The following is a 7391-nucleotide window of genomic DNA, read 5'->3' on the forward strand; positions in this document are numbered from 1 at the left end:
TCTGTAAGAAGAGACACCCAGAAGTACATTACAGTTTCAAAGAACAGAAACAATTCTCCAACAGTGTTTAAAGAAGATTAATAGGAGTTAAAAGTGGTCCTCACCTCATGGAGTGAATGGTCAAAAGAAAAAAAATAATAAGAACACTGTCAGTATCAAAGTATAACTTGTACACTCAACAGAACCTGAGAAGTGTATATTTTACACTAATATTAAGCTACCACCTTAGGTTCTTCTATTTTGCCTTACATAAAACTATGAATAAACTGACTATAAATGTATATATTTTTATTCAAACATCAGAAATGTACCAAAATAACTAATGCACACTTTAGTTATACATATTCACCGTGAGTATTCTAGACGAGAGTTCAACATTGGCAAAATGAAAATTAAGTCACTTTTTAAGTCAGGGACTGAAGAGTTAAAGAGCGGCCTACTTTAACACTTAAATCTACAAAATAAAAAGCCAAAGGAGAATGTGACAGAGATTTAAATAAAACACACAGCTGATGAATCACATGAAACAAATTAGCTGAATTTTAATGCCAGCTCTACTTAAGTCTGAATGCGACCAGTGTTCTGAATACGATGAACAAAGCTACTGTTCAGAAGCCAATAGCCCACTGCTGGTGTGCAGATTGCAGTCTCTATTCTAACCGCCTGAGCTCAGTGTCTTCAACTACGCCTTTGAAAGAAATATTTATGTAAATGATAATCTTCTGGCAAAGAGCCACAAAAATTGCATATGCCTGTACTTCTCAGATAAAAAATAAAAGGTTAGCATGTAAAGCACTTCAGGAGCTACTTTTTCTAAAAGATAAGCACATAGATCTAAAAATACTGTGAACGCCCTATTTTCATTTTGGGGCTAGATTTTCCTGAGGCAGAAAAATTATTCTTTCAATCAGAAACATCAAAAACTGTCAGTGTTGCAGAGTGTCTGTTTCCACGAGAAACTACTTGAATTTAAAAGGAATGAGCCCAAAACAGAACATTACATTGACAGAAGAGAACCTTAAAAATTCATTCCACTATTCCTCACGTGTCCTTTCCATGTGTAGCTAAAATTAAAAATTGCTTTCAACGTGGACTAAGTTATATTCCAACAATGATGGATTATTTCTGTATTTTTCCTCAAATAAAAATAATTTACTACAAGTATGTATAGGTACATCATCTTATCTTCCATTCAAGAGACTATGAATTTGCTCCAGAGTTTATGTTCACCTTGCACTTCCACAACTGACTTGGAAAATAACCCCCACGGTCCAACACTGAGTGAATCCAGCAGTGAATGTTGCCAGCATAGCTTAGGTGCTGGGCTGCTGGCCTATGCGTGACACAGCCTACCTATTCACCACCTACTGCAGGAGATGGTCACCACCACAGGACATGGTCCTTCACCACCCAACCACGTGGTGGTAAAATGGCAGCAGTATCAACCACCTTCATCCACACTGAAGGCTGTGCCGTGCCCACATTCCCAATTTGGCTGGTTATGTCAGGCCCTGGAGTAGGTCAACAGGCTCTGTCACCTCTTCCCCTGGCTCAGGGTTTCGCTGCCTGTGCTCAAGGTCAGCTCTGATATAGTGGAGCTGAAGAACCTGGGATTGGACTGCTGTGGTAAGAGCTGCAAGAAGCCTCACTGGAGGCCTCTCTTGCTTGATTTGAGCACTGCCTTCAAACTTCACCCTTGCCTGAGCTACACCTATATACCTTACTGGTCATGACCTTGACTCATTGACTTGACTTCCTGGCTAAACCTAAAATATGCCTTCTGGCTACAGACTACTGGACTGTTACTGTCATGGAACCTGCTCTGATCTTCCTGTTAGGCTACTGTGGGACTGCACCTCTTGCTCATAAGGACAATGCCCTGCCTGTCCTGCTGTCCTCCTCAGCTCCCAGCTGGCCTTCTCTCATGGAGCAGCCTGCCCTGCTAAACCCGGACAGGGGGAAGGTTGACTTCTCTGCAAGTCCTCATGCCCAGAAGGACTATTCTTGCTCTTTCCAAACCTCTCTCCCTGAAGGTGACAACAAAAATTCTACGAGTTACTCTTTGCACACCTAAACATTCCCCCCCCATGTGTTTTACTGGAACGAGTAACTACATGGACAAGTAATTTAACTTTTGCACTTCATAAAAAGCAACAGACCTAATTAATTGTTATTAAATAATAAATAGAGCAACAGAAGGTATGAGCACGAAGGCACGTCATGTTTTATCTATCACATGCCTTTTAAATTTTTCTCCCAAACAGATTAAGACAAAAATGTTGCTTAAAATAATGAAATAATTTCTCATTAAAAATTACACAAAAAGTTTTTTCTAAAGGTTTGATACTGAGAAACAGAAAACTAGAAAATCAGGGCCACTTTGGAATATAATATGAAATTTTTATGCTTAACAGTCTGCTAATTAGACATCTGATCTCTAATACCTAACAATCAAATACTAGTAATATAATGCTTTGCTCTGAAGTTATTTATCCTATTCTTCTCATGCGTGGTCAGTATAGTGACAGTCTTTCTTCGTGCCTAAGGGTGCATTTTTTCTGGATTAAAAGCTCTCATACAAAATGCTCCAGAAAATTTGCAATACTACCAAGATATCTAGAATACTGCTGCAGATATTGTTTCAAACTGAAATTTGCAACAGGTTATTTGGACATTGGAAAACAGCATTTGCTCATATACACACTTGTATAAAGGCAGGAATAAAAAGTCGTCACACACTCAATCCTGAAACATAAGGGAATCAATGTTTTGTCTTAATAAAGACAAAAAAAGAGAAAGCTATAGCTTTCTTGATATATCTATCTAGACAAAAATTATAAACCCCTCAGTGCATATTAAGCAGTACAGAGACATCACTGAACAGATGCAATAGGTATTTAAAATAAACTCTTATTATTGTAGGTATACAGGAGAGCTTGCTTTGCCAAACTGACTCTATCCAATTCAAGTAACAGTAGATAAAGCACCTCTTCTGAGTGTTCCTGCTTTTGATAATTTCAGAAAGAAAAAACATTTTGATCCTTAAAAGATTGGCATTTATTAAATTAATGTCCCACACCTAGTATCATGCACTGTCACTGAGCCATACTGAAAAGGTCTATTTTTAATACAACTTTTCAGAATATACCCTACACTGGCATTCTTTATCATTAAAAAAAAGTGTTAATACAGTTACAAATCCCTGGATTCATTCAGTTTTGCAGTGCTATTTGAATTACAGAAGGCAAAAGAATTTTCAAAAAATTCTAAATATTTATTACACAGATTGAAAAATCAGCAAAATAGAGTAGCACAGTAGCACTGAAGAATCTAAGACTGCTCAAAGCAGCTCTGTAAATAAAAAGTAATTATGTTTCACTAACTGACATATCCAACAAGATCACTCACACAAGTGAAATACAAGAATACTGTATTAATCTGGTTTTGGTATTTTCATTACTGAACGTCAGCTACAAAGCTACTTCATGGCTTTATGCAGGGATTCTTTTATTCAATACCTCCACCTGCAGGACTTCAGAAATTCAGCAAATATTTGCAGGTCCTCTATCATTAGAAATGGCCATGGTTCATCCTAGTCTCCAGCACACGATTCTTTTCTGGGACTAGGTTACAGCATACAGTTAAATCTCAGCACCAGGCAAAAGGACACTCCTCCTCCAAAAGTCCATGGCAAAGTCCTCTGAGTTCCACTTCTCAGAGTAAGTCAAAGACTAATCCATCAATCTGTTGCAAATGCTACCCAGAAATGGAAGGCAAAGAGGTACAATTGCTGTATTACATTAATAGGCTAATAACCAAAGACATATTACTTTCTTTGGAGTGCATTTGGATTACATGATCTGTTTCTTATCTGGTCCTTCTCAAGCAGCTTCTTATGACAGAGTTGATCTAACGACACAAATTTAGTGTACGGGCATATGAGCAAGTTGTTGTAAGGAAAACTGCAGCATCAGCTTCCAAAGAACTTGACGTCCCATGCAACCGCTCAGTGGTAGGATTTTACAGCAATATAAGACACAAGTATTTTCTGAATGTAAATCAAGTATTTTAACTCCTCTTTTCTCTTGAGAGATGGCCAACATCACATTTACTGTGGGGTAAGAGCCAGGATATGGGTCACTAGCAGTATGTAGCTGGAGAGGCATTTCCAGCTTATCATCTTATCTCACAATGTCTTTCCATGCTCTCAGGTTTTGAATAAATTACTTTTGACAAAAACATTCACCAGACACAAAAAAACATAACTTCCAATTTTGTTTCCCAACTTTATCAATTCCCCAAAAAGTACAGAAGTCTCAAGAATTGACTTACACAGGTGAGAAATTAAAGTTTTCTTTCCTGAATTTTTTATAGTGTTGCTAAAATTAAGGCTTCTGTGTTCTACCCTAAATTAGTATCAATCAGTGGTGCTTGGAGGGATTTGAAATATACACAGAGGCATTTTTGAGAGATGTCATTAATGTACAAAAACTATGCTGTAGGCATTTAAAATTATTTTAAAAGTATTTTAGAAAGATGACTTATTACTCTATATTACAAAGGTAACTAAAAAAGCTAAAAATACTCCTCTGTCTTGTTCCAATTAGCTTTTGCTCCAGTCCTTTTTCTCTCTCTATTACCTTTTCATCTGAACTTCCTTCTTACTTATCATGTTCTGTGATACTCTACTTCTCTTTTATGTCTTGCCTCATGTAGGTCTATTTAGTAGGCAGTTGGGCAACAACCACCTACTACTCAGCTGGCGTGCTGTCTTTTAACATTGAGACCACACTACTAGCACACTAAGAAACATCATAACTTTATGTGCCCTACGTTTTGAGTAGGAGGCAACAAAAGGAAACTGAAAAACAAAAGGCAGGTTAAACATTAGAAGTAATGCCTCACTGTAAGGTCTAGAAGAATATTAAATTGTCTACTTAAAATAAGGGATTTATTTAAACCTGGCCTGGGCAAAAGATGATTGCAGAGAACATTATAACCAGAATGATGAATGTGGCACCTTCCATAGCTTTTTCATTTTTAATTTCTATAATCCCTAAAAAGCTACACTTCGTAAATTAATACATCAATAGATTTTATACAACTTGCAAATCCCTCAAAAGTTAATTTCACCCCTTTTATTAAAAGGTATTTAAACAGTGTCAAAACTGGAATTAGCATAATAACCTTCCAGAAAAGTTACATTTCAAATGATCTTGCTCAATTTTAACATTGCTAGAGATTTGCTGAAAACATGTAACATACTTTTTAAAAATTATAAGTTAATAGATAATTGTCTAAAGCACTGTAATGAAAATGTAGACAGATAACGCTTATCTTCAGTTTTTATTTTACTTCTTTTCTTCTTACTTATGTATATTAACAAAAAACCCTCAAATGATTTAGACAAAAGCTTTTAGCTCAAAACATAATTGCAACAAAATTACAATAATTGTACCAATTAAAATAATCCTGAATGAACAGTTTGTCATCTTAATGTTCCAATGGTTTATAGAAGGATCTACTTAATTAGCTGAAATTGCTTTCCAATGTTAGTATCAAATGTCATTTGTTAAAAGTTGAACGATTTTGAAAATAATTTAACAAAGCAATTTTACAAAACACCAAGAACCAACATTTTCTTTTCAGCTGAATAAAGCAAGCAGATGTGTCATCAAATTGCTATAAAAATAAATGAGCCTTTATATGGGGAAAAATAAATGTTACTACTAGTGTTATAGAATACGATTTTCTGATTTTTTACTAAATCAATTTCTTTAATAAAATAATTTCATTTGTATCTTTTTAGTATGCTGTAAATACACTTTCTTAAACTGAAGTAGTAAACAATGAAGTAGAAATATTCAACTGTATGTGAAACAGAAAAATGTTTTAACCTAAGCGATTTCCTAACTTGATTCACACGAGTGTTTCACACAAAAGATCTGAAAAGATTTGTGAAACACAGCACCAATGAAATCACGCTATAGAACTCCAAACCTACAGCAATCAACTGCTGTTCCACTTACAACTTAACTAGTTTTTACCAGTTTAATCTGAAGAAACAGGAAAAAAAAAGAGAAAGGGAGGATGAGTTGTCTAGTAACCTGAAATTAAGTATTTTTCTGGTTACCATTACTAGAGATAACTATTTCTGTGGTTACTTCCAAAAAGGGGTAACATCAGTAAAAAGACTGAGAAAAAAGTAAGCAAAATCATATACCACTGCCAAAACTGAAAAGATTCACCAACACTTTCCATTATTGATAAATCAGAGCAGATGTCTTCCACAAATTATTCCTTAGAATGGTGCAAGAGTTGCAAAAGCATTTTAAACCTCCCCCTCTACTCTGCCCTGGTGAGGCCGCATCTGGAATATTGTGTCCAGTTCTGGGCCCCACAGTTCAGGAAGGACAGGGAACTGCTTGAGAGAGTCCAGCACAGAGCCACCAAGATGATTAAGGGAGTGGAGCATCTCCCTGATGAGGAAAGGCTGAGGGAGCTGGGTCTCTTTAGCTTGGAGAAGAGGGGACTGAGGGGAGACCTCATTAATGTTTATAAATATGTTAAGGGCGAATGTCAGGAGGATGGAGCCAGGCTCTTCTCAGTGATGCCCAATGGTAGGACAAGGGGCAATGGGTGTGAGCTGGAACACAGGAGGTTCTGCTTAAACTTGAGAAAAAACTTCTTTACAGTGAGGGTGACAGAGCACTGGAACAGGCTGCCCAGGGAGGCTGTGGAGTCTCCTTCTCTGGAGACATTCAAGACCCGCCTGGATGCCTTCCTGTGTAATTTCCTTTAGGTTCCTGCTCTGGCAGGGGGATTGGACTAGATGATCTTTTGAGGTCCCTTCCAATCCCTAACATGCTGTGATTCTGTAAAAAGTAGTAAATTCTGGCTGCTTAGAACCTTTAGTCCCCTACACAAAAAAGAATCCCGAATAAAATAAAGCTATTGTGTTAATCTTCTAAATTTGTGCTTTGGTACATCGTTTTGCCATCCAATTTGACATCCATCACAGGTAGGCACGTATGTGTGTGTGCACAAATACTTCATTCAGCCCAAGTGATGGATGAATTATATGCTGTTAATTTTTAAATAATGGTTACTTACAACTCTTGAGCAAAGTAAAACCGTTCTCTCAACCCGGAAGATATATAGTTTTTTTTCAAAATCAAAGATTTAAGATTCTTGATTTCCATAGTTTCCTTCAGCTTCCCAAAAAGCATGTTTTCAAGGAGATTAAGTCAGGGTGGAGATCCTAATCTGAACAGATGGCTTTTGAGAGTTTCTTCTATCCAGAGCCAAGCTCTCATGTTCTAATATTTTGAGTGAGTATGTAAGAATAATCACGTCACAGACATTCAGGGACCAGCAACTATTTGCTGATA

Source organism: Antrostomus carolinensis, unplaced genomic scaffold, assembly GCF_000700745.2.
Source record: "Antrostomus carolinensis isolate BGI_N321 unplaced genomic scaffold, ASM70074v2 scaffold11473, whole genome shotgun sequence".
In the NCBI taxonomy this organism is placed as follows: domain Eukaryota; kingdom Metazoa; phylum Chordata; class Aves; order Caprimulgiformes; family Caprimulgidae; genus Antrostomus; species Antrostomus carolinensis.